Source organism: Staurois parvus, unplaced genomic scaffold, assembly GCF_062004578.1.
Source record: "Staurois parvus isolate SC_StPar_1 unplaced genomic scaffold, SC_StPar_1.0 ptg000468l, whole genome shotgun sequence".
In the NCBI taxonomy this organism is placed as follows: Eukaryota; Metazoa; Chordata; class Amphibia; order Anura; family Ranidae; genus Staurois; species Staurois parvus.
In genome coordinates this window covers 9114295-9129191 of record NW_028318264.1, presented here as the reverse complement: position 1 = coordinate 9129191, position 14897 = coordinate 9114295, and the positions used below count along the sequence as shown (strand labels likewise).

Below are 14897 nucleotides of genomic sequence, written 5' to 3'. Positions count from 1 at the left end.
GAGAAGTAGCAATTGTTTGGCAGAACAGACTTGTCTCTTCTACAGTTTTTTTTTTAAAGTTTACTTTCTCATGCATAGGAGGTGTGCAAGATTAGTTTGCCATTGAACATATAGGCAAAGACCCGGTTTCTGGAATAAGTATTTTTGCTACATGGGCAATACCAGCTTCCGAGGCCAAGGGTGTACTTGCTTTTTCCAGAGTACACTACTATATAAATTTATATTTTCTGCTCAACAAATAATTGAAAAGGCAAGTATGTATTTTTATTTGGGATGCACAGATACTGATACAGAGTATTTTCAGGAGTGCTCAATACAAAAATATATGAAGCCAAATTACACCGCAAAGAAAAGCATGTGATTTGAAGAGGAATGCGATTCCTGTCCATATTGTATGCTGTTTTCCCACTGCTCCTGTGTCAGCCCAGACTTGCCATAGGGCGAGTTCACACAGGCAAGGTGCAGGCAACCTCCCTGCATTGATACCATGCCATTACAGAAGGAAAAGCTGGGGATTTGAAACCCCCGCAGTTTCTCTCCTCTCAAATTTAAGTGCACAAATGAAAGTACGGGATAGACGGCTTTTGGTTGGTCAGTTCCATGGTGATGCTGACCAATCAGAAACAGTCTATCCCATAATGTCATCTCTGCAAGGAGAGAAGAGAAAGCCACATGGATTTCAAATCCCCAGACCTGTGAAGCATATTTCTCTCCTCTCTTTGCTGGGATGACAGTACAGGCCAAACGGTTTTTGATTGGTCAGCACTGTGATGGTGCTGACCAATCAATCAGAAGCCGTTTAGCTTGTACTGTCATCCCTGCGCTGAGAGGAGAGAAATCCGCTTCTCACTTCTTCACTCATCAGTCCATAAAACCTTTGAAAAATCTGTCAGATTTTTCTTGGCCCAGTCTTGACCTGTCAATTTATTTTTCTTGTTCAGTGGTGGTCGGGTTTCAGCCTTCTTTACCTTGACCATGTCTCTGAGCACTGAACACCTAGTACTTCTGGGCACTCCAGGTGGGTTGATGGTGGTGATGTTAGTAGTGATGGATAGGATGGGGGGGGGGGGGGGCGCGGGCAGGAGGGAAGACGAGAAGCTCGGTTTTGGAGAGGTTGAGTTTGAGGAAATGGAGCGACATCCAGTCAGAGATGTCGTTTAGGAGGTGAGTGATGCGGGCGGAGAAAGTGGAGGTGAGGTGAGGGGTGGAGAGGTAAATTTGAGTGTCATCTGCATAGAGATGGTAGTTGAAGCCGTGGGAGTGTATGAGTTTGCCAAGGGAGGAGGTGTAGATGGAGAAGAGAAGGGGTCCAAGGACAGAGCCCTGGGGGACCCCAACAGAGAGGGGGAGGGAAGGGGAGGTGGCACCATTGTAGGAAACGCTGAAGGAGCGTCGGGATAGGTAAGAGGAGAACCAGGAGAGAGCGGTGTCTCTGACGCCAAGGGAGAATAGTTTATTAAGGAGGAGGGGGTGGTCAACTGTGTCGAAGGCCGCGGAGAGGTCCAGGAGGAGGAGGACAGAGTAGTCGCCTTTGGCTTTGGCGGTAAGTAGGTCGTTGGTGATTTTGAGGAGGGCGGTTTCGGTGGAGTGTAGGGGACGGAAGCCGGACTGTAGTGGATCAAGGAGGTTGTTGTCAGTTAGGTGGGCGCTTAGGCGGTTGTAGACTAAGCGCTCCAGGAGTTTGGAAGTGAGTGGCAGCAGGGAGATGGGTCTGAGGTTGTTTGGGTCAGAGGGGTCCAGGGAGGGCTTTTTGAGTATGGGGGTGATGTGCGCATGCTTTAGGGGGGAGGGGAATACGCCGGTAGAGAGGGAGAGATTGAAGATGTGGGTGAGGGAGCAGATGAGGGAAGAGGGGGGTGACTGGAGGAGTCGAGAGGGGATAGGGTCTAGGGGGCAGGTAGTGAGGCGGGCTTCAGAGAAGACCCTGGTGACTTCCTCAGTGGTAGCGGGGCTGAAGGAGTGCAGAGCTGGTGGGGTTACGGTAAGCGGGGTCTTGGGTGTGGAGGGGGGCAGTGCGGTTGTGAGGTCAGAGGAGGGAAGAGATGAGGGGGAGATAGGGGGGGGGGGGGGGGGAGGCTAGGTGGGGAGGTAGATTGCGAGTTGACTATGTCCTGACGGATAGCATCAATTTTATTGTGGAAATGAGTGGCAATCTCGTGGGCGGTGAGTGAGGTACTGAGTGGAGGAGGGGGGGGAGAGAGCAGGGAGTTGAAGGTGGAGAAGAGTCGGCGAGGGCAGGAGGAGAGGGTGTTAATCAGGTTTACGAAGTAAGCCTGCTTGGCGGCGTGGAGGGAGGAGGTGTAAGTGAGGAAGGCAGATTTGTAGAGGGAGAATGAACGGGGGGACCTGGTTTTGCGCCATAGTCTCTCCAGCGCACGACTGCGACGTTTGAGGCATTTAGTGTGGTCGTTCTGCCATGGTTGGAGCGGTCTGGGTTTGATGTAGCGTGTGGTTAGGGGTGCCAGAGAGTCTAGGGTAGCTGATAGTGAGTCGTTGTACGTGTTAGTGGCTAGGTCAGGACAAGACAGTGGAAGGATTCTGTCGTGTAGGCGGTCGGCAGCTGAGTGGAGGGGGCCGGGTTCAGGTTGCGGCTGGTGATGGTTTGGCGCTCTGGGGGGGGGGAGTTAGGGGAAGGGGAGATGGAGAACGTGAGGAGGTGGTGGTCGGAGAGAGGGAAGGGGGTGTTAGAGAACTGGTTGAGGGTACAGAGGTGGGAGAAGACGAGGTCCAGGGTGTTCCCAATGATGTGGGTGGAGGATTGAGTGTGCTGTGTGAGCGCGAAGGAGGAGGTTAGGTGGAGGAATTGGGAAGTAGCCGGGCTGTTGTCATTGATGGGGATATTGAAGTCCCCGAGGATGATGGTTGGTAGCTCAGAGGAGAGGAAGAAGGGAAGCCAGGCAGCGAAGTCATCCAGGAAGCGGGGTATGGATCCGGGAGGCCTGTAGATCACTGCGATCCTTATATACTGCACATCCAGCGGGCTGACAGATTAATCTCTCATAGGGACATTTGTTTTGAGCCAGCTTGGCTCAGCACGGTATACTGTATGTACATTACTGCACATCCAGCGGGCTGTATGTAGCCGAAGCTACCGTATTACCGCACATCCAGCGGTAACCATCTGATTTGGAATTTGATCCATATGATGACTGTCTTACAAATGTTTCACAAGATGTCATTCTTGAACTTTTGATGTCAGAGGATGAACATGAGGATTTTGAAGGATTTTAAGTATCGGTAAGTCATAACCATTTCAATTAAAAAATCTGATGTTTTTAAATGGTGTTGCCTCGGAAGGGGGGTAGTCTTATACTGCGAGTATAGCCCAAAACCTATGTTTTAACTGGAAAATTAGGGGGTCATCTTATACACCCAGTCGCCTTATACGCTGGAAAATACGGTACTTGCCTGTAAAATCCATTTCTTGGATAGGCCACCTACAGGTGAATGGACACTGGCTAACCAATCAGAGGTGGTCCTCCCCTATATAACCCCCTCCTATACAGGAAGTACTTCAGGTTTTTGTATCAAGCAATGAAAATTCCAGAAAGAGGGGAATTGTGATGTACTCCAAGAAATGGATTTTACAGGTAAATATGTAGAAAAAAAAATCCAATTATATTTATCGTACATCAGGGGCCACACACCAGGCTATTCATGACTGTGAAAATGTCCCAAAGCAATAAGACATTTGGAGGAGAGGGTGACACCATGATAGCAACCGTCCATAATCCCTCAGGACCTACTCAGCAGAGTGTAAAACACTGCGGACAAAAGCAGAACCCTCTGCGGCTCTGACATCCACCTGGTAGAACCTTGAGAATGTGTGAACCGATGACCATGTAGCGGCCTTGCAAACCTGAGCCACTGATGCCTGATGGCAGATTGCCCAAGATGCCCCCACACTCCTGGTAGGGTTGTGCCTTCGCCCGAAAGGGTGGGACTTCACCTTTCAAGCCATAAGCTTGAATGTTCAATTTGCATATCCAATGATAAATAGTCTTCTTGGATGCCGTCTGCCCCTTCCCAGGTCCCTCTGGCAGCACAAATAGAGCATCTGATCTCCTGACCTGTGCTGCCACCTTCAAGAAGTCCCTTACAACACGAACCACATCCAAGGTATGCAGAGATCTTTCTTTTGCTTACTAGGAAAGAACGAAAACCAGAAACCACCTTAGGTAAAGAGCACAGATGAGGTCGCAACACCACCTTATGATGCAAAACCAGAAAATGGTTCTCTGTAAGATAGAGCTGCCAGCTCTGACACCCTTCTCGCAGAAGTGATTGCAACTAGAAACAACACCTTACGAGTCAACAGGACCAGTGGAATCTCTCCAATGGGTTCAAATGGTGGCTTCTGCAAAACTTCCAAAACCAAGTTCAGGTCCCAAGGACACAAGGGCAACCTGACAGGAGAAGCCATACGCATCATCCTTGTAAACAGGTGCGGACCAAAGAGTGAGATGCAATGGATCTCTAGAAAAAAACGCAGTTATTTACCTGTTAACTGTATTTCCAGGAATCTTCTAGGACAGCTCACTTGAGAGATAGGGCTCCTCCCAGGAAACACCCGCTCCACCTTTTTTTCCCTTTATAGGCGTCCTCTCTCCCATTGGCCCCCAGTATAAGAATATGACCGAAGGCCTAGGAGAAAACAAAGAAGAAAACCAGTAATAAAGACATCCCCCATAGGTTCGCAACATACCTGCACATAATTGTGTGATCAAACAGTAATCGGGGGGGAGTTACGCTGTCCTAGAAGATTCCTGGAAATACAGTTAACAGGTAAATAACTGCGTTTTCCCGAGTCATCTTCTAGGACAGCTCACTTGAGAGGAGTAGAATAGAAATACGTACATTAGGGCGGGCACCCTGCTTGTAGGACCTTCCTGCCAAATGCCTGGTCCTTGCTGCCGATCAGATCCAGCCTGTAATGCTTAGTGAAGGTGGCGAAACTGGACCACGTTGCGGCTCTGCAGATCTGTCCGGGGGAGGCCCCCCCTTTTTCCACCCAGGAGGCCGCAGTGGCCCTTGTGGAGTGGGCTTTTAGGCCGGGCGGTGGTGACAGGCCTGCCGACTTGTAACCTTCCGAAACTGCCTCCCTGATCCATCTGGCGATGGTGCCCTTGGAGGCACCGTCCCCCTTCCTTGGCCCCTGGAATAGGACGAAAAGCCGGGACGAGTGTCTCCATGTCTTTGTGCGTTCGATGTACGTGATCAAACACCGTCTTACGTCTAACCTGCTACAGTCCTCCGCGCTGCCCTGATCGGCCTCCAGGGAAGGTATTACTATTTCCTGAGATCTATGGAAGTGTGACGCGACCTTAGGTAGGAAGGCCGCGTCCGTGCGGAGGATGATTCTATCCAATAAGATGGTGCAGTACGGCTCGATCACTGAAAGGGCATGCAACTCGCTGACCCTGCGGGCAGAAACTAGTGCCGTGAGGAGGATGGTTTTAAGAGTCAAAGATCTGAGCGAACATTCATCCAGCGGTTCGAAAGGCCCCCGCTGAAAGCTCTTCAGGACTGTGCCCAGGTCCCATGTTGGAAGTTTTGGCAAGGACGGGGCACGGCGCCTGGAGATAGCCCTCAGGAATCTGATTACTAATGGGTCTGCCGCCAACCTCAGCTCGAGAAAGTTCGACAGAGCCGCTACCTGTACTTTGAGGGTATTGGCGGCCAGACTCTTATCCGCCCCGGCTTGAAGGAATTCAAGAACTGTATGCAAAATGGGCGTGCCCGGTGCTTCGTTTCTGACCTTCCAGGCGGAAAACTTCTTCCAGACCTTGTCGTACAAGGCGTTCGTCGACCTCTTCCGGCCATCCAAGAGGGTGGCGACCACTCTTGCCGAGAGCCCCTTTTCCGCTAGCCTGTCCCGCTCAGAAGCCACGCCGCTAAGGACAGCCTTTCTGGATGAGGATGCATCACCCTCCCTTGGGTGAGTAAATCGCGTGTGGGTGGTATCATCCAAGGGTCTGCTAAACTGAGCTCCTTCAACCGGGAGAACCAAGATCTCTTGGGCCAGAATGGCGCGATCAGAATAACTTTGGCTTGAGACAACTGGATCTTCTGTATCACCTTCGGCAGTAGTCTGAATGGAGGGAAGGCATAAAGGAGGTCTCCTTCCCACTGCTGGGCTAGCGCATCTATCCCCTCGCTTTTGGGGTCCTTCTGCAGGCAGAAGTACCTTTCCCGCTTTGTGTTCTGGCCGTTGGCAAATAGATCGATAGAGGGGGAGCCCCACCTGGCGCAAATCTGATCGAACGCTGACTGGCTGAGGCACCATTCTGTCTGGATGACCTCTCTTCGGCTCAGCTGATCCGCCAACTGGTTCAGGTCCCCTTTCAGATGTACTGCCGTGATGAACTCCAGGTTTTCCTCCGCCCAGCTCAGGAGGGATCCGGCCAACTCCATCAGCCTTGGGGACCTTGTGCCTCCCTGCCTGTTCAAATACGCCACTGCAGTGGTATTGTCGGAGAGAATCTGGACACCTCTCCCCCTTATCTTTTCCTGAAAGGTCGTAAGTGCCTTGAAAACTGCCAACAGCTCCCTGTAATTTGACGACCTGCTGGAGTCTACTGCACCCCACGTGCCCTGGGCCAGGCCGTCTTCCATATGGGCGCCCCAACCAGTCATGCTTGCATCCGTGGTGATCCGCAGTGGGTTGGCCAGCCTCCAACTTCTTCCTCGTTCCAAGGTGAGGATGCTTCCCCACCACCTTAGCGATTCCTTCACTTCGTGCGTGATGCAGATCCTGGAACTCAGACCTGCTCGGCTGCCGTCCCAATGGGAAAGGGTGTGATTTTGCAGAACCCTGGAGTGAAGTTGCGCCCATTGCACCCCTGGTATTGCCGCTGTCATCCGCCCGATTATTCTCATCGCGGTCCTGACCGTGCAGGTCGACATCCTCCGGAGGGCCCTTGTGTCCTGCCGCAGGTTGAGGGCTTTTTCTGATGTTAGGTACGATCGGGCCTGTGCGGAGTCCAGGACGTACCCCAAGTACGTAATCCTCTTGGAGGGGGTTAGCTGTGACTTCTCCTTGTTGATAAGCCACCCCAAACTTTCCAGAAAAGATATCGTACGTTCGATGTGCGATCTCAGGCCTCCCTCTGTGTCCGCAAATAAAAGCAGGTCGTCCAAATAGGGGATGATGTTTATCCCTTCCAGTCTCAAAACTCTTAAAGGCTCCGCTAAAATCTTGGTGAATATCCTCGGGGCCGACGACAGGTCGAAGGGGAGTGTGTTGAACTGAAATAGCACCGGACCCTTTTCTCCTTCCAGCGCAAACCTCAGGAATCTCCTGGAATCTTCTCTTATCGGGACATGCAGGTATGCGTCTTGCAGATCTATCGAGGCCATGAACACCCCAGGTGAAAGGAGTTCCTTCACCGTGTATATGGATTCCATACGGAATTTGCTGGGCCTCACGAACTCGTTCACCTTCCGCAGATTCAATATCATCCTGTAAGTACCTGACGGTTTTTTCCCTTAGAAAGAAATGGGAGAAGAATCCACTTCCCCTTTCCTCTTCTCTCAACTGGCAGATAACGTTCTGACTGAGCATATCTTGTAGGAGGTCCACCAGCGCATCCGCCATAGCCCTGTCCTTTGGCAGGGGTGTTGCAAAGAATCTCTGAGGGGGGGCCCTTGTGAACTCTATTCTGTACCCCCTGTGGATGGCCTCCAGAATGTAGGTGTTCTGGGTTATCCTTAGCCATTGTGCGTGGAAGCGCCCCAGCCTCGCTCCCACCTGGCCTCTCCAGTCACTTCGGCTGGGTTTTGGGTCTATTCTGGCTGGGGTTGAAAAGGAAACCTCCCCTGCCTCTCGGCTCGTTCCTGCCTCTTCTTGCGCCCCAGCCTGGGCGCTGGGTTTGGAACCTAGCTTCCCTCGACGCGTATCGCCTGGATGGGCGAAACCCCTTCCGTCCAACCTGCCTGCTGGGGACCGTGAAGCTCTTTTTCCTGTCGGCCGACCTTTCCAGGACTGAATTCAGCTCCGGGCCGAAAAGGAGTTTACCTTCAAACGGCAGGCCACAGAGTTTAGATTTGGAGGCCAGATCCCCCTGCCACGATTTCAGCCAGATAGCCCTCCTTGCCGTGTTTATGAGCGCTGTAGATCTAGCAGAGAGTCTGATGGTCTCTGCTGATGCGTCCGCGATGAAGGCTACCGCTTTCTCCAGCACCGGAAGGGACTTCAGAATCTCTTCCCCCGGAGTGCCTTGTTCCAGATGCGAACGGAGCTGCCCCAACCACACATCCAGGGTTCTGGACACACAGGTCGTTGCCACTGCAGGTTTAAAATTCACTGCGGACGCTTCCCATGCCCTCTTCAGGAAGGCATCCGCTTTCCGATCCATCGGGTCTTTTAGGGACCCACCGTCTTCAAAGGACAGATCCGTGTCCTTCGAGATCCTCGAGAGAGGGGCGTCTGGCTTTGGGCAAGTCTCCCAAACCGAGGCATCTTCCTCCTTAAAGGGGAAACGTCTCTTGAGGTTCTTGGGAAGGAAAGCCTTCTTCTCTGGCTCTTCCCATTCTCTCCTGATCGTGGACCATAGGGCAGGGTGTACTGGGAATGTACGGCTGCTTTTTGCCTGTAGCCCTGCGTACAGTTGGTTGTGGAGAGAGAGGTCCTGCTGTTCTTCCTCCAGATCCAGGGTCTCATAGATCACCTTTAACAGGTCCTCCGTGTCTTCCACCTGAAAAAGGAACCTGTCTGCCTTTGGGCCCTGAGCCTCAATCTCACCCTCCTCCGAGTCTGAGGTGTCCGACTGTTCGTCCTCCTCCCAGTCCCTTACCGGCGCTACCAGCTTCCTCTTTTTCCCCCCTTGGGTGCCAGAAGTGCCCGGTTGGGGCTCATCCTGGGCCGGTCCCGGCTTCTGTTCTCTGAAGCTTTGAAATGTCTTGGACATCTCTTGTGTCATATTCTGTAGGAAGTCTTTAAAAAGAGATCCAGACTCCTTCTTGATGAGCTTGTCTATGCACCCCTGGCAGAGCTGCTTCCTCCAGGAGCTCGCCAGTTTCTTCCTACAAGTGGCACACTTCTTTTTCTGCTCACAAGGAGCTTCTTTCTCCCCTCTATCCTCCTCCTGTGGGCCCATCTGGGGACAAGGAGATACACACGTTCATGCGTCTGTAACAGCAACGCCTCCCCCCCTGTGCCACTGTGAAAGCTCCAGCCGTGGGCCTGGGGGGGGGAGGGGGGCTGTGTGTGCGTGGGGGGTACCCAATCATCATGGGGAGGGGGGGGGAGGGGGGGGGTAAAAACAAAAGAAAGTTGCCAAACAAAGGCCCTTACCTTACTGCAGGCCTCCCCCGCTCCTGACAGATCTGCCTCCATGCCGCCGCAGACTCTGCCTCGGTGCGACGGTTTTTCAGGGGCTGGTGGGCTCCGCCCCCCCCTGCGATCCCCCCTCGCCGACCCCCCCTCTCACGGCCGCCGGTGGAGAAGCGGCCGTGGCACGGGTTCCTTCCACGGCCCGCCGCCCATTTCCAAGATGGCGGCGGCCGTTCCCTGCTCCTGCGCCGGAAGTGACGACACCCGGCGCCCGGAAGTGACGCGATCGCAGCGTCCAGACCCTCCGCAGCCGAGCCTCCTGGCCATGCTGCCGGGATCCAGGAGCAGGTAAGACTTACCTGAAAACCCCGCAGGGAAAGGCACCAATGCCTCGGTCGGCGGAGCGGGCTCTACCCCCCTGGAGAGCCCCGCTGGGACCATCTGGGGCCGACGCCCCCACCCCACAACGGGCATCCAGAGTGAAACTGGCTGAAAGGTCCCCCCCCTCACAAGGCCCCTGCCTTGCTTGGAGGAAGGGGGGGCCCCAGCCAGGGACCCTCTGTACTCCGCCAGAGAGCCCAGATAAAAAATAAAAAACGGGCGTAGCTCCTTCCTGGCCGGAGGAAACACTAAAACTGGGGGCCAATGGGAGAGAGGACGCCTATAAAGGGAAAAAAAGGTGGAGCGGGTGTTTCCTGGGAGGAGCCCTATCTCTCAAGTGAGCTGTCCTAGAAGATGACTCGGGAAAAATAGCCAATGCTGAAACTTGGCCCTTAATGGTACCAACAGCCAAATTTTTCTGCAACCGTTTGAATAAACAACAAAATCCTGCCAATAACATACTTTCGTGGGTACCATTTGTGAACCTCAAATCAGGCAATGTAAGCCTTCCAGGTTCTGTAATAAATATTTCTAGAAACTTCCTGTCTAGGACCCAACATGATGGGAATGACAGAATCCAAACAGTTTCATGATCTGGGTTTCAATAGCCACACCATCAAATTTCACAATCATAAAGCTGGGTCAATATAGGACCTTAAGATGACAAGTCTGGCTGAAATGGCAGGGCCCACGGCCTGTCTATTGCCATCTTTAGTATGTGTGAGTTTTAGGCACTCCTGGGCAAGACCAGAGCAATCTGTATCACTGGATTAGACCCCTCCGAATCCTGCGTAAGAGATGTGGCAGCAGCTGGATCAGAGGAAAGGCATAAATCAGTGAGAACTGGTTCCAAGGAATCACGAAGGTGTCTACCCCTGCCATGTGAGGGTCTCTTACCCTGGACACAAAAAGAAGACTGACCTTGTTGTTGAACCCGGATGCCAATAGATCTACATGTAGCAGAATACATTTTGGCCTAAATTTGACAAAATTTTATTTTTTTTATTTTTTTACTGGACATGTTTAACAGCAAAAAGTAAAAAATATTGTTTTTTTTTTCTTTCAAAATTGTCGGTCTTTTTTTGTTTATAGCGCAAAAAATAAAACCGCACAGGCGATCAAATACCACGGAAAGAAAGCTCAAGTCATGGGGAAAAAAGGACGTAAATGTAATCTGGATGCAGTATTGCATGACTGCGCAATTGTCAGTTAAAACAATGCAGCGCCGTGACGCAAAAAATGCCCTGGTCAGGAAGGGGGGGGGGGGTAAATCCTCAGGAGGGTAAGTGCTTAAACATGTCCAGTAAAAAATGTTTTTAAAAATCTAATTTCATCATAAATTTATGCGAAAATGTATTCTGCTCTGTATATATACACAGGGATTTTATTTTATTTTTTTTTTACTAGTAATGGTGGCAATCAGCAAATTATAACTGGACTGCAGCAGGTATTCTGGCACTGGAAGGAACTGACTTGATGTCAACAATGACATCCCCAGTGACACCAACACAGTGATCAGTGCTTAAAAAAAAAAAAGGCACTGACACTGTACTAATAGAACTGGGCAGGAGGGGTTAACATGAGGGGCGATCAAAGGGTTAACTGTGTACTTCACTGTAAGCACACTGCTTTGCATGGCCGTGCTCTCTGCACAGCCGTCCAAAGCAGTGTGCATGAGCTGACACGGAAGAGAACTGTTTTGTTTACAAACCGTTCTCCCCGTCAGACATGCTCGGCAATCAGCGGTCACCAGCGAGTAATCATTGGCCGGGACCCTGTGATTGACAGCAGCGGCCACGAATGGTGGAGCGGGTAGGGTGCACGTGCACCTCCTACCCAGAAATGTGAAATCCTGTATATATATATATACACACACGTGATTTTGCGCATCGTGCCGCCCTGTAGCAGTTTTTCTTCTATAGGGCGGTCGGGAAGCGGTTTAAGGAATACTTTGAAAACACATCAGATCTCAATGGGGAAAAATATCATGCAGAATATTAATACTGACATGGACGGGGTAATGTGTTAGGAACATAAGGATGCCCCATCGTTTGATGGAAATGAAAATCAACCTACAGAGGACTGAATTCAGACACCCTGAAAATCAAAGTGAAGAAAGTATCCAGCAGTCTGAAATTGCATTGCAGTAACTCAAAATGGTACTCCGTAGTTTGTATGGCCCCCACGTGCTTGTATGCATGTCTGACAACGTCGGGGCATGCTCCTAATGAGACAGATGGTGTCCTGGGGTATTTCCTCCCAGATCTGGACCAGGGCATCCCTGAGCTCCTGGAGAGTCTGAGGTGCAACCTGGTGTCGTCGGATGGACCGAAACATGATATCCTGCAAGTGTTGTATTGGATTTAGGTCAGGTGAGCGTGGGAGCCATTCAATTTCTTCATCCTCCAGGAACTGTGTGCATGCTCCCACCACGAGGCTGGGCATTGTCATGCACCAGGAGGAACCCAGCACCCACTGCACTAGCATAGGGTCTGAGAATGGGACCAAGGATTTTAGCCTCATGAAGTCTGTTTCTGATTGTTTGGTCAGAGACATTCACACCAGTGGCCTGCTGGAGGTCATTTTGTAGGGCTCTGACAGTGCTCATCCTGGTTCTCCTTGCACAAAGGAGCAGACACCGGTCCTGCTGATGGGTTAAAGACCTTCTCTATGGCCCTGTCCAGCGCTCCTAGAGTAACTGCCTGTCTCCTGGAATCTCCTCCATGCTCTTGAGACTGTGCTGGGAGACACAGCAAACCTTCCGGCAATGATACGTATTGATGTGCCATGCTGGAGGAGTTGGACTGCCTTTGCAACCTCTGTAGGGTCCAGGTATCGCCTCATGCTACCAGTTGTGACACTGACCCTAGCCAAATACAAAACTAGTGAAAAACAGTCAGAAAAGATGAGTAGGGAAAAAAAAATGTCAGTGACCTCTGCCTGTAAAACAGGGTGGATAAAATTGATTAAAAAAAAAAAAAAAAAATTTTTTATTTTTACCAGATTTGTTAATAAAATGCTTTTGGGGTAAAAATCTATCTAAAGATAGTTTTCTAAGATACATTAATAATTTAGTTTATTCAGCATGAAAAGGAGCTTAGTTATGTAGCATGAGGCTGTATATTCTGCAATATTTACATTTTTAGTAAGCTCATTCAATGAATCCAAGTTCTGCAAGCTGAGATCACACGCACTGCATTGACGCATTCACACAATTTCACAGCAACCATGAGAAAAACCATGAAATAAAATAATCCGAGTCGTTCTCCAGCTCTGTGTGATTAACCTATTAACCTAAAATCGGTTGTGATATCGCTGTTTTACTAACCGGACAGCTTATTATTCTAAAAAGGAAACCTTCATTTGGTTTGCAAATATGAAGGATTCTAACTACCAGCAAGAATGAGTCGGATTCCTTACTTTTAAAGAGCACCTGTCATTTTAGATCCATCACGGCAGTGCCTGTTAGCAGGTATCCACTCACCTGCTGCCACCAAGTCCCTCACCTTGTGTCACTGCCTCATCACCAGTTGTCCCATTAAAGCGAATGGGACTGTAGGCGAGTCAACAGCGGGTCAGAGGAGGAGATGACAGTTGCTCTTTAAAAATATGATCTAAATTGAGCCTTTTTACTAGTTATTTAAATCAAATCCACCCTGCTGTAAAACCATTCCTGTTTTGGGGGTCATCTCATTGTTGCCCATCTAGTGCACCTATTAATTTCATTAACACCAAAAGCAGCTGAAACTGATTAACAACCCCCTCTGCTACTTAACTGACCAGATCAATATCCCAGGAGTTTAACCACTTGCCCTCCAGAGGATTTACCCTGCCCCCCCGACCAGACCATTTTTTGCGATACGGCGCTGCGTTACTTTAACTGACAATTGTGTGGTCATGCAACGTTGTACATTGAAATTTGTGTCCTTTCCCCACCCCAAATAGAGCTTTCTTTCAGTGGTTTTGGACTTTTTGTGGTTTTGATTTTTAACTACTTGCCCTCCAGAGGATTTACCCCCCCCCCCCCCCCTTCCTGACCAGGCCATTTTTTGTGTTACGGCGCTGTGTTACTTTAACTGACAATTGCACGATCATGCAACGCTACACCCAAATAAAATGTATGTCCTTTTTTCCCCACAATTAGAGCTTTCTTTTGGTAGTATTTGATCGCCTGTGCATTTTTTATTTTTTGCGCTATAAAAAAACCCCAATATTTTTGACTTTTTGCTATTAAACATGTCCAATAAAAACATTTAAAAAATCAAATTTCATCATAAATGTAGGCCAAAATGTATTCTGCTACATGTCTTTGCTAAAATATCCCAATACGTGTAAATTAATTGGTTTATGTGAAAGTTATAGCGTTTACAAATGGTGGTATATATAGTGGAATGGTTTTGTTTTTTTGGTACTAGTAATGGCGGCGATCAGTGTCTTATTGCAGGATTGGGGGGACACAAGTACTGTGATCAGTGCTAATAAAAAGCACGGACACTGTACTACGGTAATGAGTGTGCTGTGTTTTACTAGGGAGACAAGCTGCTTTGTATTGCTCTGCTATTCAGAGCAATACAAAGCAGCCTGTTTGTGCTGACAGGGGAGAGATCTGTGTTTACATACAGACCTCTCCCCTGGCAGCTCCGCCGACAATCACCGAGTCCCAGCTGGGACCCGGTGACTGGCATGCCAAGGAGCCAATAGCTGTACGGGTAGGGAACTACCTGGGAATACAAAATCACACACATATATATATATATACACATATACATACACACACACACGATTCTGAGCATCTCCGCCACCCTGTACCAGTACTTCTACTACAGGGCGGTCAGGAAGCGGTTAACTGACTTGATGCTATACACTTTTTTTTTTTTTTTTTTTTTTTTGAGCAGTGTGGAAACATCACGTGTTTTTACAGAAAAAAAAAACACCAAACCTGGCTAAGTGTGCATTAACACCAGGTGCGTTTAGTGCTTAGCCACTTTTTCATTTCAATGGCCAAAATAAATGATTTATTCCAACCAATTAAATGAATAAACGCCCAAGTGCTTGATGCGGGTAAACAGTACACGTTTACCAGCATCAAGCATTTTTTTTTTGGAACCAGAAAAATATCCAGAGCAGTCGTTTATAACATCCAGTGTGCATGTACCCTAATAAGATGAGGATTTGTTTTACTTTCATCATGAAGGGGATAACATAATGGAAGCAGCGCAAGCAGGAGATAATAGCTGCTGAA

The 14897-nt window shown here is 49.7% G+C and overlaps 1 protein-coding gene across 1 annotated transcript in view; it reads right to left on the bottom strand.

Annotated features, from left to right (window-relative positions):
* RMP24 (ribonuclease MRP subunit p24) overlaps positions 1 to 14897 on the bottom strand; it is a 33415-nt gene that overhangs the window by 17077 nt on the left and 1441 nt on the right. The gene's annotated exons all lie outside the window — the stretch shown is intronic.